Source organism: Gracilinanus agilis, chromosome 6 (genome assembly GCF_016433145.1).
Source record: "Gracilinanus agilis isolate LMUSP501 chromosome 6, AgileGrace, whole genome shotgun sequence".
In the NCBI taxonomy this organism is placed as follows: Eukaryota; Metazoa; Chordata; class Mammalia; order Didelphimorphia; family Didelphidae; genus Gracilinanus; species Gracilinanus agilis.
In genome coordinates this window covers 252897946-252924919 of record NC_058135.1, presented here as the reverse complement: position 1 = coordinate 252924919, position 26974 = coordinate 252897946, and positions in this window count along the sequence as shown.

The following is a 26974-nucleotide window of genomic DNA, read 5'->3' as shown; positions in this document are numbered from 1 at the left end:
ATGTGTCAATAAATATAATTTTAGAAATAGCCACTGAAGTGAGCCTTGGTGGAAATTAAGCATCACAAGAGATAGAGTTGAAGAGAAAGAATATATGAGGCATGTGTCTCAGTATAGGTAAAGACATAGAAGTAGGAGATGAAATTCTCTGTGCCATGAACAGACAATGCATCAATTTGACCAGAATGCAGAATGAAGAGATAGGTTAGAGCCATCCTTTAAAGGAGTTTAAATGCCAAGCATTTAAACAATAAGCTGAACATCAGATAAAAAAAAACTTTTTCAAATCTCTTAGATCAAAGATGTTACCTGCTCAGACCTATATCTTAGGAAGGCGATTTTATCACTTTGGCAGGTTATAGATTAGAAATGAAAAAATCAGAAGCACGGAGGCTAATATGAGGCTATTGCAAAGTCAACTATTGATACCTGGAATTGAATTGTCTTAAATGTTAATGAAACATTAATACCCACCAAGGTGCCTAATTTACTGCTTAGGAGTAACATTAGCTAAGGGAATTTGGATGACTATTCCCCAAGAAAAGATTAGCTCAGTCTACCCAACTTATTTATTTCCACATAGAATGTTTAGGGACAATTGCCACTTAACCTGCTGCTTTTCTCTCCTGAGTATCATCTCTCTTCACTAAATTGTAGCTCTTTAAGCCTTGGGCAATGAGCTTTTGCAGATTATAACCAGGTGAAATTCTTCCCTCTACATGGACTTAGGGGAACCTCTGCAGGCTCAGCCTTCCATCCACATAAGCATTCAAATATGATTATCTTAGATTTTGCCTAATGAAATCTGTTTCCATGGAAATAGTAGAACTGGCCATAAGTAGTGAAGTCAATTTCAACTGCTGGTCTTGGTTTCCATGGAAATGGACACTGGATATGGAAAAATAAGGTCTGAGTATACCTTTTAAGAAACTTTGATTTACCCTATTTTCACCAGAAGAACACTCTCTTTTGGGGAAAACATAACAACTAGACTATAACATTTTTAAAACCTGGCACAAGGTAATTCACTTGGTGGCAGTCATATTTGTACAATGAACAATGGGATCTAGATGTGAACCCAGACTTTCTTCTTGTATGCCAGCTTTCTTTCTTTAATCCTTTTTTTTTCTTTCTTTAATCCTAAATCTGAACTTAACCTTATGTGAAATGGGAAACATGCTCCTTCAATAGGATAATATAAGGATGCCTGATATTATAGGTATCAGAACTTAAAAAATCTCATGAGCATTTGAATGCCTATTATGTATACATCCTAGAGCTAGGTGCTGAAGCTGGGGATGGGATGACAGAATGTAGCCCTTTTTTGCTCTAGGATTTCTCATCAAAATTCAGATTTACTTTTACTAGTATTCTTCCTAGACTAATGCAATCTTCATCCCCCTTCATGGTGTTGGGGGGTAATTCAGAGGGTTTAGGGTTCTGTAACTATTATAGGTCATGAGTCCTTATCAATACGCTTCTTGTCAAGATGATATGAATTAATCAGTTGGACTTAATCAGCTTTTAGAAGTGAGTACAATCCTTTATTTAGGACTAACTAGGAAGTCTTTGATTCTACCATTGAAGGATATGAGCATACTCTCTGGAACTTGTAGACAATAGATCACACAGGTATATGACTCAATAACCTTTGAAAGTGATTTATATACATGATCTCATTTGATCTGTGTCAATTATGTTTTGGGTGTCTTTTTCCATATTATCATAGACTTTGGGTCAAAATTATCTTAATAAGATACAGGGCTGATCACCCTTCTGATAAAAAAATATCAATGGCTCTGTAATACCTATAGAGTAATAGACACTCCATCTTAGCCTCTAAAACTCTCTACGTGTCCCTCATTAATCTTTCTTATATGATTTCATGTTACTACTCTCCATTCCCTTAATATTAAAAATATTCAAAACAAAAACTCAGAATCTCTTTAGTACTTATTCCCTAAAGTCAAAATTTGGAACGTCTCCTTGCATTGGCTGATTGATAACATATTACTTATATTAGGATAAGTTGCCTATAGAATCCCATAGTCTACTCCTATTATTCCCAGCTTTAAAAAATACCCTCATAAAAAAATACCACTTATAAAGGGAACCTTGATGCTATTTGTTTAATTAGTAAATATGACTGAAAACTCAAAGTTATTGTTGTGTGAACAGGCTGTTCCAATACCCAGACTGAGCTAATTGGATTCATGCTTCTTACTCAGTTCTGTTGTGCTTCATATTATTTGTACTTCAACTGTTTCCAAGAAAAACAGTCTCTATTCCAAAGTGATAGCATATTGTTGCATATTATAAATGTGCTTGGTCTGAAGCCCAGTTTCTTCATAAAGTATGTCTTCAATGTGGAAAAAAGTGGTAAGAGGTGTTACTAAACACATTAATTGCTTTAAAATGAGGAAATAATGCAACCAAGTACTATTAATTACCATTTTCTTTGAGAATTCTGCAAGGTCATTCTCTTAGCTAACAGCATTATGAAAAGGAAACTTTGAAATGAGACCTTTATCAGAGAACTCTCTGCCAAGATTTCTCTCTCCAGTTACCTGCCTCCCTTCTAATTATAGTCGCATTGATTTTGATTATGTAATTTTTTTAATTAGAGGCAATCAAAATTGTCCATTTTATTTTATGATCCTTTATGAATTATATGATCCTTTTATTGGAATGAATTCCCCCTCTTCAGGTAGCTGACAGGTAGTTTCTTCTTTGTTTATGATATAACCTCTCTAGTCTATCACATCTCCATTTAGAGCTTATTTTGGTACATAGTGTGAGATGCTGAAATACCTAGTTACTGCTAGACCATTTTGCCCAAAATAATTTTCACATTCTGAATATCTTTGCTTTAGATACTTGAAGAAAATCATTATCTTCTCCCTTATTTTTATTTCATAACTTATTTTCTTTTATCATTCATCCATTGGTATATTCTCTTAAGAGTATTTGCATTTATAAATATCAAAATCCTGTTATCAACATCTTTCCTAAAGTTTAATTTCTGAAGCTGAACATATCAATCTATATCACAACAAGATCTATATATTTTTGAATGACAGATGTGGAAATTTGTTTTCCTTAAATAAACATATTTTAAATTGTTTTTGTTTTCTTCAATGAAGAGGTAGGAGAAAGAGATAAAGATACATTTTTGTTCGTTGAAGAAAATAATTTAGAAAACATAGGAAACTTTCCCACCCAAATAATTAGATTGTTGGTTGAGCTGTAGCCTAATGGCAGACTTCTAAACATAGTATACATTTCATGATTGTCTCTATTCTGATTGTCAATTCTATATAATAGAAATGTAAAAAAATAAAAGTTGCTGTTTGAAAAGGATTATGGAAGATAGCCCAGAATCAATTTCATTTTTTGCTTATATATGGAGTGTGACAGGGGAATACATCGTGCACATAATTTTCACAGTCAGACACATCTGGAATGGGGCAGCAAAATAAGATTATGTTGCATTTGGAAAAGAAGAAAGAACTTTGATAATCCAAGACAATGCAACAGTTCTAGAAACATTGAGGCCAGTAATGCTGAATCTTTTAGAGACTGAGTACCTTAACTGCAATCCTCATACCACATGTGAGTTCCCTGCCTTACCCCAGAAAGTAGAGGGAGGAAGCACTCCCATTGGGCTGCTGAGCAGAGGGGTGGATGAATTGAGAATTATCCATGGAGAGGGGGAAGGGAAGAGCCCCCTCCAGCATGTGTGCCATAGCTTTGCCAACATGGATCTAGACCATATCTTCCAAATGGTTTGAAAATGGAGGAATCTATAATTCCATCCATTTTATTTCAGTTTTGAATATAGTTATTGATTCTGGTATATTGTTTTGACAATTCATATATCCTATTCTACAGCTCTTCCCTGGCTAAATGGAGGGTGTCATGATGGTAATATAACACAATGAAAAGAGCCTTGGCCCAAGAGCTATGGAACATGGAAGAAAATCTTGTTACTGATGTTTAATATCTTTGTGATCTTGGCAAGTTATTGAAATTCCGTAGGTCTTTTTCTTTTCATCTGAAAAGTAAAAAATTTGGAATAGCTGGCCTTGGAGTTGCACTCATTTTGATCCTTTGATGTCAAAAAAATCACGGTGGTATAGTGATTAGAGATAGATTGTTAGGTCCTCAAGGTCAAGGACTGTTTTTTTTCTCTTTTGTATCCCCAGTTCTTAGCACAATGTCTAAAACATAGACAGAACCTAATAAAGGCTTACAGGCAGCTAGCTAGATTGTATAGTGCATGCAGTTCTAGATATAAAGTCAGGAGAATCATCTTTCTGATTTAAAATTTGAGTCAAACAACTGAAAATGAATGAACAAACCAAACAATAAAGATTTTTTGATTGATTAGTTATGTAATGGAAATTTATGTAATGGAAATTTGTTTAATGGAAATCTAGGTTTAAGTCCTGTCTCAGAAACCTACTAGCCATGTGACGACAGGCAATTCACTTATCCTCCTTATTACCACCATCTCCACCCAGGCAACTTGCTAAGAGTACAGGACACAAGAAAATGTATACTACTAGCTCTAAAGTCTGAGGACCTCGGTTCAGATTCTGCTTCTGCCACTTATGAGCTATTTGACCTGGGTTTTTAATCTTCCTCATTTTCTTCAATTGTAAAATGACAAGTTATTCTAATTGCCCCTGGTAGCTCTAAACTGATAATGTCATAGGAACTGATAAGTTATAGCTGCAGTGTTGACATGAATCAGAAATGCCTGTTAATGGGAGTTTCCATAGCAGTAGTTTCCAATTACTATGGAATTGTGGATGATAATTACCACCTACCAAGAAAAACAGAGCTGCCAAACCAGTTGGAAATTTATCTGGTTTCTTTTATTTTTCCATTCTAAATCTTCATTTCCAGGCTTCCTACTTCAATGGTATTCTTGGTGAAGTTGTAGCCCAAAGGCAGGCTTGTGAACATGGTATGCATTTCACAGTTGTCTCTGCTCTGATTACCAAATTCCAAATAATATGTATGCAAAAAATACAATTTAACAATCTGTTTTCATTGCCATTGGAAGTTGGATTGAGATTTTTGCAAATCAATAGATTCAGAAGCCTAATGTAAGCACAGTTAATAGAGAGAATCTCATGAATGCACCATTGCTTTCTTATAACTTTATTGAGGGGCTATATTATGTTTGCTAATATAACTGGACTTGGAGTGATAAAGACTTGAGTTCAAATACATATAGACACTAACTAGCTGTGTGGCCCTTGGCAAGTTGCTTAATCTCTTTTGGCCTCAGTTTTTTCAAACTGTATATTGGGGATAAACTTACTACCCAGGACTGTTCTGAGGATTAAATGGAATGTTTATAAAGTGTATAATAGTGTATGGTGCATAGTATATGTGCTTTTTGGCAATATAGTGGTAAGCTTGGAATAGAGGAAAACTGGGTTCAAATTCCCTCTCCCAGGACTTAGTAGCTCTATGACAATCATTAAGAAATATTCTCTTTGGAATTCCATGTGAACTGGAACATCTCCCAGGAATTGATGTATAACGAAAGGAGCAGAACCAGGAGAACATTATACACAGAGACTGATACACTGTGGCACAATAGAACGTAATGGACTTCTGTACTAGCAGCAATGCAATCATTCAGGACAGTTCTGAGGGACTTATGAGAAAGAATGCTATCCACATTCAGAGGAAGAACTGTGGGAGTAGAAACACAGAAGAAAAACAATTGCTTGGTCACATGGTTCAATGGGGATATAATTGGGGAAGTAGACAATAATATGGAAATAGGTCTTGATCAATGACACATATAAAACCCAGTGGAATTGCTTGTTGGCTATGGGAGTGGGGAGGGAGGAAGGGAGGGAAAGAACATGAATCATGTAACCATGGAAAAATATTCTAAATTAATTAAATTAATTAATTGATTAAAAAAGAAATACCCTCTTTGACTTTCAGTTTGTTCATGTAAAATAAACATGATAATATCCATGGTTATTACTATATTATATTATATTATACTATCCACAGCATATTTGATAATATTATTGTGAGACTTCAATTAGGTTGTGCATCTCGAGTATATTTCACAGACTTTAGAGTGTCCTATAAAGTTCCTGTCTGCTGTCACTAATGTTTAGACAAGTTGAACATACTACCCAGGAAAAACCATCAGATAGTAACAGAGAAGTGGGAAAGGAAAGACTTAGTACTAAAGAGTGATAAGAGAATTAGCTACCCTTCACCATCATATATTCAAATTGCTATGGGTGCTCACCACTTTGGATTATCCCTTCCAAGATGAAAATCCCAACCCATCCATGCCTGAGCAATCTAAACAGTCCTTAATGACATCTTCTCCTTAGGTCATCACTCTTTAGATCATCACTCATTAAATCATTTATTAGATCTCTACTCAACAAGGTAACATTGATAAACATAATTGGCTTCAGGAAATCATAACATTCTAAGGGAAAGGTTTGTGTTCTGACTTTAAAGGGAAAATAACCAGAAACAACAAAAAATGTTTTTTGAAAGTACCTTGGCCAACTGGGGAGCTGTTGACAATATCAGGTTGCCCTTCTCTCTAGGACTGCAAATGAAGCAAGTTTCAGTGACATAATAATACATAAAAATAGCTATCATGGAAAAAAGCAAACAAACAAATCTTATTTTCTGGCTCTCCTGCCGTATTCTAGATGGATGTAGCAATGTGAGACATATCCATGCAGATGTTCATACTTTGAAAAATCTCCCTATATGATAATAGATATAAAATATGAGAACATATCAGATAAGATGTTGTCTTCTGATCCAAGAAGACTTAGGTTCCAATTCAGTCTCATTTACTTTTTAACTGCAATTTGTTTACCCTTTCACATTCCACTTCCTCACCTGTAGAATAGGGTTCATAATAGTACATACTTCAGAGGATTGTTGGCAGAATCAACTGAGGTCACATATAAAGTGCTTTGCAAAAAAGTTCTATATAAATAACAGTTATTAATTGCATCTTCTTTCACAGACATGTTAATCTCTAATGAAAATTATTCCTAAATCTATATAAGCATCCTATTTCTCCCCACAATTCCAGTTTTACATCAATTGCTTGCATCTGAATGTCTCACGTTCAATCATATCCAACTCTTCATGACTTCATGGATCATATTGTCCATTAGATTTTCTTTTTTTTTACTTCACATTATTTAATTTATTTTTTTAGAATATTTTCTATGGTTACATGATTCATGTTCTCTCCCTAACTTCTTCCATCCCACCTCCAACAGCTGACAAGCAATTACACTGGTTAAACCTTGTCTATAATACATTTCTTATTACTCAAAACCCATTTCCCTAGTATTAATATTTGCAATAATATTTAAAAACCACAACTTCAAATCATATATCCATAGAACCAAGTGATGAATCATATGTCTTACTGCTGTTTCTACTACCATCATTCTTTCTCTAAATGTGGATAGCATTCTTTTTCATGAGTTGTATGGGATTGTTCTTGATCATTGCATTGCTATTAGTAGCAGAGTCTATTATATTTGATCATCCCAGAATGTTTCAGTTACTGTGCACAATGTTCTCCTGGTTCTGTTTATTTCACTGCTCATCAATTCATGGAGGTCTTTCATGGAGGAGTTCATATAAAAATCAAGCAGTTCAGCATTTTTATAGCACAGTAGTATCCCATCACCATCATATACCACAATTTGTTCAGCCATTTCCCAATTGAGGGAGACCCCCTCATTTTCCAATTATTTTGCCACCACAAAAAACACAACAATAAATATTTTTGTGAAAACATGTTTTTATATCTTTAGGGTACAAACCAAGTAATGGTATAGCTGGATCAAAAAAACATGTAATCTTTTAAAGCCCTTTGGACACAATTCCAAATCACCTTCTAGAATGGTTGGATCAATTAACAACTCTACCAGCAATGCATTCGTATTCCAATTTTCCCACACCTCCTCCAATATTTATTATTTTCCTTTACAGTCCTATTGACCAATCTCCTGGATGTGAGCTGGTACCTCAGAACTATTTTGATTTGTATTTCTCTAATAAGGAGAGATTTAGAACACTTTTTCATGTGATTATTGATAGTTTTGATTTCTTCATCTGAAAATTGCTTATTCATATCCCTTGACCACTTGTCAATTGGGGAATTGCTTGATTTCTTATGAATTTGACTTAGTTCCTTATATACTTAGGAAATTAGACCTCTTTCAGAGAATTTTTTAATAATTTTCCCCCAGTTTGCTTGCTTTTCTTCTGATTTTGTTTGCATTGGTTTTGTTTGTACAAAAAACTTTTTAAATTTAAGAGAATTAAAATTATTCATCTTACATCTTGTAATGTTCTTTATCTCTTACTTGGTCTTAAAGTCCTTCCTTTCCCATATATATGACAGGTATGCTATTCTTTACTGATGCTATTAATGATATTCTTTTTATGATTTCACTCTTTATATTTAAGTCATTTGCCCATTTTGAATTTATCTTGGTATAGGGTGTGGAATATTGATCTAAAACTAATTTTTTCCCATACTGTTTTCCAATTTTCCCAGCAGGTTTTGTCAAATAGTGAATTCTTGTTCCAAAAGCTGGGATATTTGGGTTTATCTAATGCTAGCTTGCTGAGGTCATTTACCCCATTCTATTCCACTGATCTACCCTTCTATCTTTTAGTCAGTGCCATATTGTTTTGATGATCATTGCTTTGCAGCACAGTTTAACATATGGTATTGCTAGGCCCCCCACCCTTTGCATTTCTTTTTTCAGTAGTCCCCTTGATATTCTTGATCTTTTGTTCTTTCAGATGAACTTTTTTATAATTTTTTCTAATTCTATAAAAAAAAGTTTTTTGGTATTTTGATAGGCATGGCACTGAATAAGTAAATTAGTTTAGGCAGAATTGTCATTTTCATTATATTAGCTTGATTATTACATTGGTTATATTATCTCATATCCATGAGCAAGTACTGTTTTCCCAATTGTTTAGATCTAGTTTTATTTGTGTGAAAAGTTTTTTGTAGTTGTGTTCATATAATACCTGAGTTTGTGTTGGCAGATAAATTCCCAAATATTTTATATTGTCTAGAGTGATTTTAAATTGAGTTTCTCTTTCTAACTCTTGTTGCTGAGTTTTGTTGGAAATATGCAGAAATGCTGAAGATTTATGTGGGTTTATTTTGTATCCCGCAATTTTATTAAAGTTATTAATTTTTCCCACCTAACTTTTTAATTGATTTTCTAGGATTCTCTACGTATACTATCATATCATTTGCAAAAAGTAATAGTTTAGTTTCCTCACTGCCTACTTTAATCCTTTAAATTTCTTTTTTTCCCTCTAATTGCTATCACTAGCATTTCAAGTACCATATTAAATAATAGGGGTGATAATGGGCATTCTTGCTTCATTCCTGATCTTATTGGGAAAGCATCTAACTTATCCCCATTGCATGTGATACTTGCTGATGGTTTTAAATTTTAAAAGTTTATTATTTTGAGGAAAGACCTTTCTCTTCCTATACTTTCTAATGTTCTCAAGATAATTATGTTATCTCTATTAATTTGGTTATTAATATGGTTTTCCTAATGTTAAAGCAGCTTTGCATTTCTGGTATAGTTCACGTCATAGTGAATGTCCTTGTGATAACTTGATATAGTCTGCTAGTATTTTATTTAAGATTTTTACATTTATGTTCATTAAGGATTTTAGTCTGTAATTTTCTTTCACTGTTTTTGGTCTTCCTAGCTTGGGAATCAGTACCATATTTGTGTCATAAAAAGAATTTTTAGCCTCCTGCTTTCTGTGCTCCCCTCCCACCCCATTGTCCCCGATTTTCTCTGTCTACATTTTAGCTTTTTCTCTTCTTGAAAGTTGTTTCACTCTGTCCCCTTCTTGGCTCTTTCTTTCCTGTATTCATTTTGTGGTGTTATTTTAAGATTTTTAAGATTGGTTGGAGATGATTCTCATGGTGACTTTGAGCTTCTCTGCTCTACTCTGCCATCTTCGATTTGCCTCCCTCTCTCCATTGGGTTTTCTTGGCAAATTCAATGGAGTGGTTTGACATTTACTTTTCCAAAGAATTAAGACAAAAAGAAGTTAAGTGAATTTCCCAGGGTCAGGTAGGCTATCAAGTTTCTTGGGCTGAATTTGAAGTTAGGACTTCCTCACTCCAGGTCTAGCATTTTCCATTCGCCACCTGAATATGATGCTACCCAACTCAAAATCTGTCTATGCAACTCTCTTGTCTTTAAGATAAAATAGAAACCTCTTAATGTGGACTTTGAGGTTCTCTACTTTCTATTTTCTTCCTACTTGTTAAGCCTTAATTTTATCACTTGTCTTATTGTACACTGTATTCTATCTAAACTGGATTGCTGCCTATCACCCAAACTTAATATGCCATCTCATATTTTCATGCTTTTATAAATATATGCATTGTCCCTCGTGCCTGGTATACACTTCTTTCACCTTTGACTCTTAGAATCCTTTTCTTTCATCAAAACTCAGCCTCAGGCTCTACTTTTTCCATGAAGTCATCCCTGATTATTCTCCTCAAAATACTAATGTTTTCACTCACCTTAATTTTTCTTCCATACTATTTCTATGTGTACACATTATAAATACCCCAGCAGAGGAAACTCCTCAATGGGTGAAATTGCTTCTGTTTCTCATTTGTATCTATAGTGCCAAAACCCAGTGCTTTTTTATATATCTGACTCCATGGAAAGGGGGAATCTAGGATAGAGTGGAGATGGAACACACTGTATAGGTAACCTTGAAATGCTCTGTAGGGGCCTCTGGTTCTGTGTTCTCTTATAAAGTGATTTGGGAGAAGCAAGGACGATTGGCCATTACTAATATTTTGTAGCTTACCATTTATTTGAGCTAGAATTTTCTGTTCTGCCTTGTCCCTCACACCCAAATTCCTATCTGATCTCCAGATCCATACTTGGGGATGGAGGAAAACATGAATCAGTGAGAAAACCACTTTAATTGGAGTCAAAGGACTTGAATTCAAATCTTCTAATTCAAAATCAATTTTTATGATTGTTCAGTCATGTCTGAATCTTTGTGACCCCATTTGGTATTTTCTTGGCAAAGATGCTGGAAGGTTTGCCATTTACCCCACCAGAATATTTTACACATGAGAAAACTAAGGCAAACAGGGTTAAGTGACTTGCCCAGGGTCAGAGGTAGTAAGTACCTGAAACCACATTTGATGTCAGGTATTCCTGACTCCAGCCCTTTTGTTGTGTCCCCTGTGCCACCTAGCTGCTCCCTACTAACAGTGTGACCTCGGGCAAATCATGAAATCTCTCTGGGCTTCTGTTTCCTTAACTCTGAAATGAAGGACTACAATGGACTAGTTGCCCCTGAAGGTCCCTTCTAACTCTAGAGCTCTGATCCCATGATTTGTAGGTGTGGCCGTGATTATATACAAATGTTATTTTTTACAGCCAAGATCGAGGAATAATAAACACCTTTCTGCCTCTCCTAATTACTCCTCTCACTTTTCTACAAAATCTTCTCACCTCAAGGAATGCACTGCTCAGTTCAGGCTCACTGGCACTCCTCCAAGGCCTGATGTCTGCTCTGTTTTCCCAGAATCAAGTCCAGCCTCATTCCTTCATTGAGCACTTGGAACATTAAATATATCAGTGAAAATGCTGGCTAAAACAGCTAAAATCATTGATATGGAGTTGAAATTTATCTCAGAAACTTTCCAAACCAACCTCAAATTGCAGATGGGAAATATGAAGCCTTTGGTGGTTGAATGGTTTGTTCAAGCTCATGCAGATTAGTATCAGCAGTAAGAATTTGAACCCTTGCCTTCTGTTGAATGATTCAGCACTCAAATTTTTTAGGCTATTGAGTTTAAGTGACTTGCCCATGGTCACATAGTTAGGAAGTATCTGAGGCCATATTTGAACCTAGGTCTTTCCAACTGCTGGCCTGGATCTCTATTCACTGTGCTATCTTGATACCTCTCAATGTTGTTTTGACTATACTTTGACACTTTTCCTTAATCTGATATTCTCATATCTTCAAAAACTAGAAGAACTTTATTCTACTCTCAGCTGAAGCCCTTGCAGACTTCTATACCTCCCAGGGAAATGGCATCCCATTCTTTTAACAGAATGATCTTTAAGGGCTCTCTGTAACGTAGAGTAATTTCTCTGGGAGATTGTCTACAGAACTGATTCTTTCCTCATCAAAGAAAGAGCAGATTTGGTTCTCTAGACCTCGTTGGCATGGAGGATTCATCTGGCCTACTGGGAACTCTTTATTCATGTCTAATCTAGGAGAAGACCTATGGCCAATGATTTATTTCCCCTTCTTTTTTGTAAAATAATCTGAGAGTTGGAATTGATTTGAGAAGCCATCTAAACCAATGGTTCCTGTGTTCCTTTCACTTCCTAGTTTATGTGTAGAAAGTGTTAACAGGACCCTGGGCAATCTCCTGAGATCTCATAAATTTCCTAGTGTAGGGGCTATTCTTTTTTTTCCTTTTCTTTATAGCCCCCGTGCCTACTCCAGTGCCCATTTTATAGCAGTCCCTTAATAAATGTTTGTTCATTGATTAACTGATCCCTGACAAAACTCTGTTAGTTCCAATTAATTTCACAGAATCAGAAAAGCTCTGAGGCCAATTGTTCTTTTGGTGGTTGGACAGAACTCTGTAACAAATGACCTATTCAGCCATTCCCTAAAGACCTTCATGGAGGAGAAAACAACTACCTCAGATGGAAGTCCATTTCTCCTTTACACAGCTCTAATATTTAGGACACTTTCCTTTACAGCTAGCCAAGGTCTGCTTCTCTACCCTTTCTACCTGTGGCTCCTACTTCTGTGCCCTGGGACCAAGAAGAACAAAGCTAATCATTCTACCATTTTAAATATTTTGACAAGAGATTTTTAATCTCCCTCCTTCATCCCTGGAAAGCAAGGCATAAGCCTCTCAGTCAACTCTAATGAAACCTACAGTGCTTAATTGTCATTCCCATGGTGACCAGAACAATGTCCTTTTCTTTGAGTAAATCTTTGTCTCTGAAAAACATATTCAGGGAATTGTAAGTAGGGCAGAATACAAAAGGAATGCCTGAAGTAGGAATGGCAACTTTAGGACAACTGAGAGGGTCCTAAGGCTCATCTGGTCCAAACCTTTTTCTCTCCTGAAAACAACAAGGCTTGCTGGGGGAAGTTAATTGTCCAAGTTCACACAGAAAAAGTCGTTTGAAGAGTTGGGACATCTAACTAAGCAGCCTGACTCCCAGGCTAGTGTTTACTCCAGCACTCTGGATCCTTTCAAGGAAGCATTCAATAATTACTGAATCGAATGAATAATAACTCCCATTTTGAGGACATTGTGAAGAGATAATATGATTCGGTTGATAAGGAAGATGGTTAAGAGGGACTGGAAAGTTCTAGGTTCAAGTCCTATCAAGTATCACATACTGGATCTATAATGATGAGCGAGTTATTTAACTTCCTTGGGCCCCATTTTCTTTATATGTAACATGAAAGGCTTGAGCTAGTTGTCCTCTGAGGCCCCTTCCAATTCTAAACCTTTAATCTAACTAATCTTTAAGTGTCCCAGTGTAAAAATTAGAATGAATATACAATAACATCAAATATATATTTTATAAGATTCATTAATCACTAGAAGTCAAGGAATAAAAATGTAACAAAATAAAAACATGTGCTCATGGCTAATCTACCTCCTCAAAAGTCCCATGTTCACAGCTGCCCTCATAGGAAGAGAAAAGCCCTAAATACGGGAATCCACCAAATTTATCTCCTATCTATGTTAGCATGTAACAACAGAAAGTCAGTAGGTTCCTGGGTAATGTAGTTCAAAAATACAAGATTTCCAATTACACACCAGGCAAATGTCTAAAACTTTGAATTAAGGACCCATTACTGGTGAGCATTAGTAGAGGGAGTTTTTACATCAAAAGCTGCCCATCCTGATGAAAACATAGGTCTAGACACACCCTATTCCCCAATTGTATTTTGAGATTTACCTAGTACTTTCCTGAATATTTAATAGTAAATCCTCATTTTACAAAATAAAAAATTTCAACATTGAAGAGTTCAATGAATAGCTAGGGTTACAGACAAGTGTAAGGGCCAAGGTTTGAACCCACGTTTTTTTTCAGACTCCAGATTTATTGTTCTTTATGCTATTTTTCCTGCTGCTCTTTCTAATCTGGGATACATGTGTACTTGGCCTTAGTTAGCCCCACTGTATCCTCTAGTCAGGAAAAGAGAATTGCTCAACTAGACACCTAATTCTTCCCCAGGGCAGCGCTTCTGAATGAAAATGCATAAGGAGATTTAGTTTGGGCAACTGAGGTCATGTGGAAACATCTGCCTGATTTCCCTATACCTCCCAGGAAATGGCCCCATTCAAAAGAAGGCCCAAGTATTTCAGGTTTCCCAGTGGTTTTGCAGGAAGAGATGAAAGATATCTAGGGTACTGCCTTATGTTTCCAATTTATTTTCTCCTCCTGAGTCAGAGAAAGACACCCTCCAGGCAAAACACGTCCTACTTCCCCTAGTGTTCTTTTATGATAATTCAAGTAGTGGCTGGAAAGGTGATTGAAAAATAATTCAGTGTCCCTTTCTCTGGTCCCAGTGGTACTGTCCACACTGTGATTGTCTGTTGCTTCTCCTGGCATGAAAGATGCAATCTTATTGAATTCTGAAATATCTGGGCAATTTGGAAGTATCACCAGGAGAGCCAGCAGCCTAACATCTTATCAACTAGCCACTCCTCACGCCAGAAAGTAATCAGGAGATCATGCTGAGCATGGTATAAAGTAAAATGCCAAAAGGAATGGATCAAAAGAAAAGACTAATCCAGGTGGTCTTTTTGATGACATATAGACTCTCCTTCTATAAAGAATACTGAAGAGAAGAGGAGGAGGAGGAAGAGGAAGCATTTACAATTTTCTATGGATATTTGAAGGAAGTAAGGATGCTTAACTTGGAGTAGAGAAGACTGGGGGTTTATGTGTAGGATAATGGGTATAGGAAAAGATAAGAAAGGGGCAGAACCAGGAGAAATGGACTAATTTAGGCTTGTTGTAAAAACTAAATAAATAAAACACATACACACAAGCAAGTGGAATTGGTGGAAATGGTCTCCCCATTATAGATGTCTTTGAGGAAAGGTCAGATAAGTACTTACTGGGTATGTTGTAGAAGGGCTTCTCTTTTAAATTGGAATGGGAATCCATGGCCTCAAAAGTTACTTTCAGAGCTGAAAATCTGAGATTATATAATCTTTTTTTTAATGAAAGGTAATGCAATTGCACTGCCTTTAAAACTTTTCACTATTTTAAACTTTTCACTATTTTAAAACAAGCTATTTTAAAACTTAAAATTAATATATAACTTCAAATGTTATATTTTATAAGATTTATTAATAATCACTAGAAGTAAAAGAATAAAAAGGTAATTATTTAATAAAATAAAAACAAACAAACATGTGCTCAAGCTAATCTACCTGCTCAAAATTCATGCATTCATATTTGCCCTTACTGGAAGAGAAAGGTCCTAGACATGGAACTCCACCGAATTTATCTTCTGTCTATGTGCAACATGGAAATGGCAGGGTGGAATTCCTGCAAGATACAGGGTGAAGCCTCACCCAGAATTCTAGGGAATCCTCCCTGGAGAACTCTGGGTGAGGGGACAGTTTAAAGCATTTGGGGATAGTTGTTTCCTGCCGGGTGAGGTGAGCAGATCTCTCTGCCTGCTGTTTCTGGTTTTGGGGATTGTTTTGGAAGCCATTTGGGATAAAGCCATTTTGGTTCATCTCTGCAGTTTGCCTGTTTTGCTGAACTAGAACTTTCCAGCAACAGCACAATTGTTATTTAGTTATTTTAGATATTAGAAGTGATAATTATAGGCTTTGAGGGCTAGCTAGATATAAAGTCTGCCACTCCCTCCTGAGGGAGGAGGGGCTGTTTCTGCCTAAAGGTTCAGGGCTTCCTAGATCTTATCCTAATCCTTGAAAGCCTTCCTTTCTTTCAACTTCCTCTTTAATCAGTAAAATTCATCTTTAAGGTAGCTGTGCCTGGCTATTATTTTGGGAATACTCACTTCCTCCATAAAGCTTGGTTCCTTTCAGTTGCCAGCCCAACAAGTCAGATCCTCAGTCTGTCCCTGATAGCTATTAGACATCAAGCTTCTCCTATCTTCCCTGGTCAAACCTGTGGGAAAATAAGTTGAGAAAGTGAACATCTTGAGGGGATTAACCTTGCTCACCCTGGCCAGTGAATCTGATCATCCTCCATTTTCAACTGATTCTAACTGCTTGGTGGGAGGGGTGAGAGTAAACCAGTACTTAACCCTTCCTACTCACTCAAGTTCTGTGTGTGTGGAGGAGTGAGTCCTGCAGGTTTCTGGTTTCTGGCTAACACTTCAGCTTCTCAAATATCTCTGTTAAGATCAACATAACACTATGTCAGCTCATAAGGACAGGAAGACGGTGGGCTCCTGGGTAATGTAGTCCAAAGGTACAAGATTTCCAATTACACAGTCCCCCCTGAGATCCCTTGGAAGACTAGTCTCTCCAATGGATCATGTAAACATAATCAACTTTTAAATCAAATTAGAGTCTGAGAGACAGTATCCTTTTGTTGTTTCTAGTCACCATTCCTGGCTTCATTGGGAGGTTGTAATTATCCATAGAGAGGGAATATTTAGAAGCAGAAGACATGGGAAAATGGATAACTAACAGGCTTTTGACCATTGAAAGCTTTGCTAAATTCATGGCCCATATGTAGGTAGCAGTAATGGCTGACATTTATATAGTGCATTAAGGTTTGGGAAATATTCTACATACATAATCTCATTCACTACTTACATCAATGTTGTGAAAGAGCTGTCATTTCTTAATTAAAAATTTATATACAAGAAACTGGAACAGAGGGTTTAAGGCGACTTGTTAGTGTTTGAGGTGGAATTTGAAGTCAGGACTTTTTAATTCCAAATGCAGCCTTCTAACCACTTTGCTACACTTACCTTCACTTCTGCCTACACAGCTTTTATTATCCCACATGTATTTTTTTTGGAACTTGGTTTGGTTCTTCTGGCTAACAATTTGTCCTAATTTCTCTTTGAGTGAGGTCACTGTGACCTCTGTGCCAGTTATTGCAAAAGTCCTAGAAATTCTAATGGAGGAACATCTAGCAGAAGAGTGAAAAGCCCAGAAGGTTGTTAAAGACACAGCCATCACTGACTTTGTGACCAAGCCTCATTAGGGAACCAAACCAGGTATTTAGGGAACTCAGTAGATAAAACTCCAGACCTGAACTCAGGAAAACATGCTTTTAAATCTGACTTCAATCACTTATCATCCATGTGATCCTGGGCAAGTCACTATTTTCTACTTGTCTCATTTTCCTTAAGGGTGAAATGGGCATCATGACAGCACCTTCCTCCCTGGGTTGTTGTGAGTCTTAAATGAGATATTTGCAAAGTGCTTAGCATAGTAAGCATCTCTTAAATGCATATTCTTTTCTCTCCATTCACCACCCTTCCATGTTCTCTGTACCTAAGACCTCTGACTGCTCACAACACAGCCTGGTGCACAAGACGTTCTCTGCAACATTTTCAGCAGAGGTAGAAGCATCAATATTCAAAAGTAAAAAAAATATATATAACCAAGGAATAAAAACCCCTCAAAATTATACTGCTCGATCACCAAGATATATTTCCAGGCTTACTCTCCCCTTTCCTTGCAAGACAAATGGCTCTGTAAGAGCAGCATAAAAGGGCTGCCTACAAAACACTAATTCTGTGGTTCTGGATTTTATTTGCTGCCTCCATTCAAATAGCAGAAAGGCGGTACAGTCTTCATGGCTAATGATTTCACATTCTGCTTTCAGTTCCCATCATTCAACTTTCCTGACTTCTATAGTGTAGCAACAATATCTTTCTTCTAGGTCCCTTCATTCTCCTTATTCAATTCCTAGTAAATAGAAAGAGTGATCAATCCTTCATATACCTTTGGTATTCAGGAGAGTCAGCCAATAACTGCAAAATCTCCTCTTGTTCCCCAAACTTCATCACTGGAGATCAATTGCTTTCTTTCAGAATGACAGTTCTGCATGAATTGCCATTTCAGTGGCCTCTCTCAGGGGTAGTGTCTAGTGCCTCACAATTTATTTTTTTATTTTTTTTTTTATCAATGTTCTTTCCTTGCCCATCTCTTGGTGGTTTAGATTGCTCAACCCTCTTGTTCCCTCTCCTCTCTTTATATCTTCAGGACCTTGCCCAAAGGGGCTGCACTTCTCATTTTGCACCTTGTTTCCCTAGATTCTCTACTCATTGGAGCAGAGTCCAGAATATAATTTCCTTACAAATGGGAATTACTCCTGTCCTTGTATAACAGGGAGCTAATCCCACATCTTTGAACTCCCTTTGTGAGAGATCCATTGCCCCTCCCCCCCATCTTCAATCAAGAGATTGTCTGATGAGGCTGTTTCTCCTAAACCATTGATGCTGGCATCCCCAGGAAAGTCACTTCTAGTCACTTGAGCTTTCTAGTTTATCCCAGCTACTGTACATCCAATTTTGTTCTGCCTCCCAAAGGGTCTGTTTTTTATAACTCAGACTACTCTAGTCTGTCAACAATAAAGTTCTATTGGAATTCCTTCTCCTAACCAATAAGATAAAATAGATCAAATCTTTAATGAAAATTGATTTTTGTATTGCTTTGTTGTTAACTTCTAAAAATCGATGTGGCTATTGTTTCTGGAAGCTGCTATTTTGTGTTAGTTATATTTGTTTTTGCTATTATTGTTTTTGTTTTTGCTGCTGTTTTTATTGTTGTTGTTGTTGTTATTGTTTCTCTACTAAAGTTTCATCATCAGGGCATCCCTGACTAAATCTTCTAAATTTTGCTATATGATTTATCTATGAGACTTGATTAATCAATAAATCAATAAAATCAATTGGCCTAATAATTACTAAATTACCACTCTAGTTCCTTATAATTTTTTGGAGGGAACAGAGGTAATGCATACAAAAATATAATAAAAAGACCACCTCTAATATCTTTGGAAATAAGAAAGGCCATCCTATTAATGAGAGCTTTCCAGTTATGAAATAGGCAGATTTAGTTACAGTTTTCAAACTGGAAAGATCTTATAGATTAGATCTTCCTACTTCTTCATTTTAAGATGAGATCACTGAAGACTAGACAGAGAAAGTTCCCTGTCAAGACTCTGTAAGTGATAAGTGATGGAGGTAGGGTTTCAGCACATGTCCACTGACCTGAGATTCAATGCCTTTTCCAATGTGCAAAATCGAAGGCCATTAATCAGAGATGAAGTGATTATTTTCAGAGATGATCAAGAGAATGTCTTGCTTCTGATGAGGATTAGATTAGATGACTTCTAATATGACCATGTATCTCACTGTACAAGAGGATGCTTGAAAGCAATAACTGAAGGTCCTTTAAAATTCTTCTAGTAGTCTGGCACTAGAGAATGGCCTCCATGGTTTCTGGATATAGCTTGCAAATCCATGTAGGAGAAAGAACAGAGGACCAGGATTTAAGAGAAGGATTGGGACAAATCCATTGGCAATAAAGAAAAGTTTTCTTTAGGTCCCTCCCAATTTTCTTTAAATAATAAAGAGAATCCTTGGACTGCATATGGTAGCTTCAATTAAAAAAAAAAGCTGAATAAAAATATGGAGGATGGGTGCATCATGGATCATTAAAACTATATGAAGATGGCAAGTAGGTGGTTCAGGCTTGCAGAGGAGAAGTCCTAGATTCTAATCTAGCCTCAGAGATTTCCTAGTTGTGTGACCCTGGGCAAGTCATTTAACTCCACTTGTCTTCCCCTTATGCTCTTCTGTCTTGGAACTAATACATAGTGTCAGTTCTAAAACAGAATATAAAGGGCTTTAAGCAAATATATAGGAATGCTTATTTTGTGTGTCTTGTTTTTAGAGATGAGATAGACCTGTATATGACCAAGATTCTGTCCTAGGCTAGTGATTCTTCTTTCCTTATGATAATTAATGTTATGCCCCATTTGAAAGTGCCCATCTCTACTCACAAAATGGAAACAATATCCCAGATGGGCAAAATGCTACTTTAAAATGAAGAATAGCATAGAACAAACAGTTCTGCATGTCATTGAAATGGGCAATTAATATGCAAGATAGTTTAATCAGGGTAGAACTAATCTGCCTTTCTTCAATCTTCATTTTAAACATCTTAATTCCTACCTGGCTACACGCACGGTAATCGCTTTCCTTATTTTCCTTTCACAAGAAACGTTTACCCAGAAGTCATATATCAAGTTAGAATTGTTATAGCAAGTCCAATCTGTTTCTCTGCTGTGGCTTTTTTTCCTTTCTTTTCAAGTACTATATGGAGACAATCTAATTCTGAGTAAATATTATTACTTTGTTCAGTAAATTAAACTTCCTAGGGTGTGAGCAAGAGTCCAAAGTATATAGCATTTTGTGCTAATTAAAATTGTACCCTAACTGCTGATTGACAGCTGCACACTAATTGGCTTCCCACCCCTTAATAATAGTCTCAGGAGGAGATCAGCTGGGCTGTAGAGACTAAAGGCTCACTTAGGAATGCACTCAAGCAGAAAGGAGGAGAGGAGGTTAGATAGTAAGAGGGACAAGAGAAGGGAGTCAAAAATTAAGTAGTTAATAGAACCATAGAATTAGTTTTTGAAGGGACTGTTTTCATTTTACAAAAAGGCCCTCCAGAGGTAAAGTGAGTTGTCTAAGGTTACACTGATAATGAGGAATAGCTAAGGTGGGATGTTAACTGAAGTCTTTTGAGTCTAAATTCAGCAATTATTTTATTATATTACTCTGACATTTATGATATGACAGCTTTGAAAAGAAGTCTAGTTATATATTAGTATCCATTTAGGAATTCAAATGAAATCAGAGATAAGGAATTTTTGGAAGAATACATTTTAAGAATGAAAACATTGAGGCTATTTGGAAATAGAAGAATCTGTAAATATTACTTATTCCTTCATTGTTCAAAATTGCTGGTTGCAGCAGATCTGTGGGAAGGAATTTTAGTTTTTGAGGCATCACATTAAAGATTCTGACAGTATGACATATTATGACATGATAAGCTTTGTCATTTTGATTTCTTCTCCTCCCATTTTCTATCTGTTTTGTTTAGTAGCAAATAGGGCTTTGCTAGGACACCATTTTAACTATGATTACGCAGTCCTTCAGTCTACAAAAGAGCAGAGATGGATTTGTCTGATGTCAAGAAATAAGAACCTGCATGGTAATTTTTCCTATTTGCATGAAAGAGAAAATTACTCCTGCAGACCCTAAGTGGCAGCATGGTATAGCTTTAGTCAGACTCCACTTCAAAACCTGCCTCAGTTACTTATATGCTGAGCAACCTTGAGTGAGTCACTTATCCTCTCTGTCCCCCTTGACTCATCTGTGATATGAAAGGATTGTACTTAATGGCCTATAAGGTTCCTTCCAGATTTAAACCTATGATTAAACTCCATATTTTAAAATTGCATTGCCTAAATTGGGGGAAATTGACCTTAGCTTGTTGATATCTACTTTGAGATTTTTTTGTCTTTGATGTGGTGGAGGGTGAAAGCAAAAAATTCTAATTATATAAGCCAAGTCAAATGAGCATCTAATTACTCATTCATTGTTCATTCACTCATTTATTCTTCTAGCCATTCATTCATATTCATTCATTAAGAATGAACATAGTGAGGTGAAGCCAAGATAGAGGAGTACAACTTGGGACCCCACTGAGCTTTCCTAAACTTCCCCTCCAAAAAAATGTACAATAATGCCTGAAATCCAGTTTTGAAGCAGTAGGACCAAGAAAAGGTGAGAGGGAGACCTTTTTTTCAGTCTAATACAATTTAGGAGGCAAGTAGGAGAGGTCTGGGTTTGGGCAAAGTTCTAGAGCAAAATGGAAGCACCAGCCATGGGCTTTGGTGGCAAATTTGACAATAGCAACAGCAACAGCATTTGGCATCTATCAGCCCAGAGATGGTAAGCAAATTAGATACTTGGTCAGAAAGACATTACAGGGGACCCTTTGTTAGAACTGAGTGAATCTGGCATTGATTTGCAACTCTATTGTTGCTATACATTTTGGGTAGTAATTTCATCAAGGAGAGAAGTGTTAATGGTAAGTCACAAGGGAGGAGAGGTGCTAGTCACAGTTCCATGGTCAAAAGAAATCCTAATTCTTGTAACTTCAAGAGAGCAGAAATTCTGGTCACAATTTCAGGGCTAAAAAGTTACTCTAGAACTTTTGGCTACAGGTGATCACAGGCCCTTCTGAAGTAAAGATCAGAGTGCAGACCAAGTATATATTGACCATACCTCTCCTAATATAGAACTTTGGAAGTGTTAAAAATTTAAGAACCACCAAAATAGCTCTGAAAACTATAGTCTGAAAAACCCTGAAGTTTAGAACAATCCCTTCCTCATTCCAGGTGAGCAGAGCCCAATAGTTACATGAAGTTTAAAGTCAAGAAATTGGGTAAGAAAATTTAAAAAAAAAGAAAAAATACAAACTTTTATCTGTCACTAAGGTGGCAGAGAAAATCAAGATAAATTTAGACAAAGACAACACTGTGAAAACAACTATAAACAAAACCTCAAAGGAAAATGCTAATTGGACTCATTGCCAACAAGAATTCTTATAAAAGTTAAAGAAAGAGATGAGTGGTAAAAGAATAAATAGTAAAAGAAATGAGAGTGATAGAAAAAATTACAAAACACTTTTGTAAAAGATGAACATAAAAAAATACTGAAAAAACCCGGAAGTGGTCTAATGGAAAAATAGTCATAAAATTCACTGAATAAAAGAACTCTTAGAAAAGCAGAACTGGTCAGAAGATAAAAGTTCACTGAATAAAATAACTACTTAAAAATTAGAATTAGACAAGTGGAATGATTCCATGAGATTTCAGGAAACAATTAACAAAGTCAAAAGAAAAAAAATAAAAGAAAATGTTAAATATCTCATTGGAAAACAAAATGAATGGAATAATAGATCAAGGAGAGAAAATTTGAGAATTGTTCAACTATTTAAAATTGTGATAAAAAAGAGCCTAAATATAATATTTCAAGAAATTAATAAAAAAAGCTATGCTGATATCTTTGATCAGAGGGTAAAATGAAAATGTAATAACATATTGTTTACCTCCTGAAAAAAGATCATAAAACAAAAAGTCCCAGTAACATTATTGCCAAATTCCAGAGCTCTCAGGTCAAGGAGCATATATTGCAAATTGCCAGAAAGAAAAAAAATTCAAATATCATGGAACTGAAGATAGAATCAAACAAGATTTAGCAGCTTCCACATTAAAGGAACAGAGGACTTGGAATATATTGCAGAATGTGAAAGAAAACTGTGCATAATATCTTAGCTGAAAAATGGAAATTTAATGAAATTTTAATGAAATGGGGGACTTTCAAGAAATCCTGATGAAAAAGACTACAGCAAAATTAAAAATTTGAAATTCAAATAGAAGATTCAAAAGAAGCAGCAAAAGATCAATGTACAAGAGTAATAATTAGGGACTTAAGGGAGTTAAACTATTTAGATTCCTATATAGAAAGATGTTAACTCCTTATATTATTATTATTGTAGATAAAGGAGGTCTACATAGACATGAGTTCATTATGTTAGGATGATCTTCAAAAATAATGTAGAAGTGAAAAAGAATGATGATCTGGGGGAAGGAAGAAAGGAGAGATAGAATGGGGCATAAAGAGGTATTCAAGGAAGAGCTTTTTATAATGGAGGGGGAAATGGGGTTGGTTGGTAAATGCTTGAATATATATGTATATATATGCATTTATATGTACACACATATATTCACTTTTATAGACATAATCATTTGAATATAAAAATCTGTTTTACACAACAGGGAGATAGGCAGGAAAGGTAATAAAAGATATGAGGGTGATGATGAGGGTGAAGGTGAAGCAAGACAGACTTTTTTATTCAAAGATACTTTGTTTTCCTAATTACATGAAATAACAACTTTCTACATATGTTTTCTACAATATAAGATCCAAATTGTTTCCCTCCCTCTCTTCCCTCTTCTTCTCAGAAACTGTATGCAATTTGATCTGAACTGTGCATGTATATACACTGTGATGCAACACATGCTTCCATATTCATTATAGTTATGAGAGAATGCTTATATAAAACCAACCCCCCCAATAAAACCATGTAAATAAGTTCATGTGAAAAGTAACATGCTTTCATCTGCATCTGCCTGTTCTTTCTCTGGAAATATATAGCATTCTTTGTTAAAAGTTCTTCAGAATTGTCCCAAATCATTGTATTGATGAAAATAAATTAGAGTTTTAAGGAGGGACAAGATAAAAAGAGAGAGGGCTAAACAGAAAAAAATGGGATGGAGAAAAGTGTACAAATTAGTAACCATAACATTGGATGTAAATAGGATGAGCTAACCCATAGAACAGAAGTGGATAGCTGAATGTATTGAAAAACAAAATCCAACAATGTACTTTGTGCACAAGAGACACACTCAGGACAGAAATATGCACATAGATTTGAAAGGAAGGACAGGAGCTGAGTCTATTATGCTTCACGCTGGGGTAGTCATCATAATCCCAGAAAAAGGAAGAAAAGCAAAAACAGACATAATTGAAAGAGACAATGAGGGAACCTACATTTACTAAAAGGTAATATAGATAATGAAATATCAGAAAATGTTTATAGCAGTGGTTCCCAAATGTTTTTGGCCTACCACCCCCTTTCCAGAAAAAATATTACTTAGCCCCCTGGAAATTAACTTTTAAAATAATTTTATAGCAATTAATAGGAAAGATAAATGCACTTATGGCCATCACTGCTCCCCTGGACCGCTGCAGCACCCACCAAGGGGCAGTGGCACCCACTTTGGGAATCACTGGTTTATCGAAAGTTTCTCTGACAAAGGCCTCATTTCTTTTTTTTTTTTAAACTCTTAACTTCTGTTTATTGGTTCCTAGGTGGAAGAGTGGTAAGGGTAGGCAATGGGGATCAAGTGACTTGCCCAGGGTCACACAGTTGGGAAGTATCTGAGGCCAGATTTGAACCTGGGACCTCCCGTCTCTAGGCCTGACTCTCAATCCACTGAGCTACCCAGGTGCCCCCCTCATTTCTTAAATATATAGGAAACTGGGCAAAATTTATAAAAAATATAAGAGCTACTCTACAGTTTATAAATAGCCAAAAGATATGAAAGAACAGGTTTCAGCAAAAAGAAATCAAAGCTCTCTATAGTCTCTTTTCCTTTTGATTAACAAAATCAAAAAAAGGTTAAGTAACAAAAGTCTGAGACCCACCTCCCACTCATCATGAGTGATAAATGATGGAGGGGATGAAGGAAAATAGATTCACTAATGAATCTATTGGTGCTGTAGTAAAAACTGGTTCAATTCTAGAGAATAATCTGAAATTATCTCAAAGACCTATAAAAGAGTACATACCGTTAGATCCAGCAATGCCAGCACTAAATCTTTACCACAAAGAGATCAAAGAAAAAGGAAAAGGATCTATATGAACAAATTTTTTACAGCAACAAAGTTAGAAATTGAGGGGATTTGCATCAACAAGGGAAGAGATGAACAAGTTGTGGCATATGATGTTTATGGAGTGCTATTATGCTATAAGAAATGATGAGGAGGTCAGTTTCAGAAAAAAAAAACTGGCAAGATCTATATGAACTGATACAAAACGAAGTGAGAAGAATTGGGAGATCATCAGGCACAGAAATAACATTGTTTATAATGGTGATCAACTGTGATAGACTTGGCTACTCTGATTAATACAGTGATAGCAGACATTGCCAAAAGACTCATGATGAAAAACATTCTCCAGATTTCTAGAGACAATGATGAACTCTGAGTACAAATTGAAGTATAATTTTCTCACTTTTTTTGCTTTTTTGTGACATGGCTAATATAGAAATATGTTTTGCAGGATTTCACATGTATAAATGATATATTATTTTCCTGAGCAGTGAGGGAAGGGGTTTTTTGGGAGGTAATCTAAAACTCAAAAATTTAAAATAATGTTAAAAATAAGTAAATATAACTTTTAAAAAAGAATGAATATTATGCAGATACTTGTTCAGAAATCAAAGGAGATATAAAGATATATAAGACTCAGTGCCCTGACCTCTCAGAGTTTGTAAGCTATAAGAAGAGGTTTGAAATATATCTTTCAGAAATGGAATCTGTGATGTCAAGAGAGGGCTGTTCTTACCAATAGGCTTTTAAGAACATTAGCCTCTTCCTCATTTCCAAGCTGCCCCTAGGCAGATGATAAACACAGAATGAACCAGAAATTTCTTCTCTCTGCATACTGTTGTAAGTTATCTGCTGATGCTCTCACTGAAGAGCTGAGGATCTTGGAAGGAGAGAATAAAATGCCTTTATAAGACTGTGGCAATGTGAATCAGGACTCAATTCATTTGGAAAATTTTCTTCATTAAACAAACATCTTTCAAGTACTTTGAGCATGCAGAGAGTCATGGGGTAAGCACCAGGGTAACGACAGAATATAGGCTCTCTGAAGGCAGATTCTGTCTTATTTTTGTGTTTATATCTGAAACTCATGCCTCTTTGTCTGTTTGTCTTTGCATCTCTCCCCATAGAGTTTTCCAGATCACTGAGATCAGTCAGAACTAGAAGGTGTCACGTAATCCTGGTTCCAGAGTTCTCTTGCTATCTACTCTGTGACATTTTCTCTCCAGGGTTTCATTGACTGATACAAACTTATAAATGTAAATATATGTATACTTATGTATACCTTTATACATGCACATGTATCATACTTAAAAACAAACACACACACACACACATATATATATATTTCATATATATAATATATACATATTATATATAT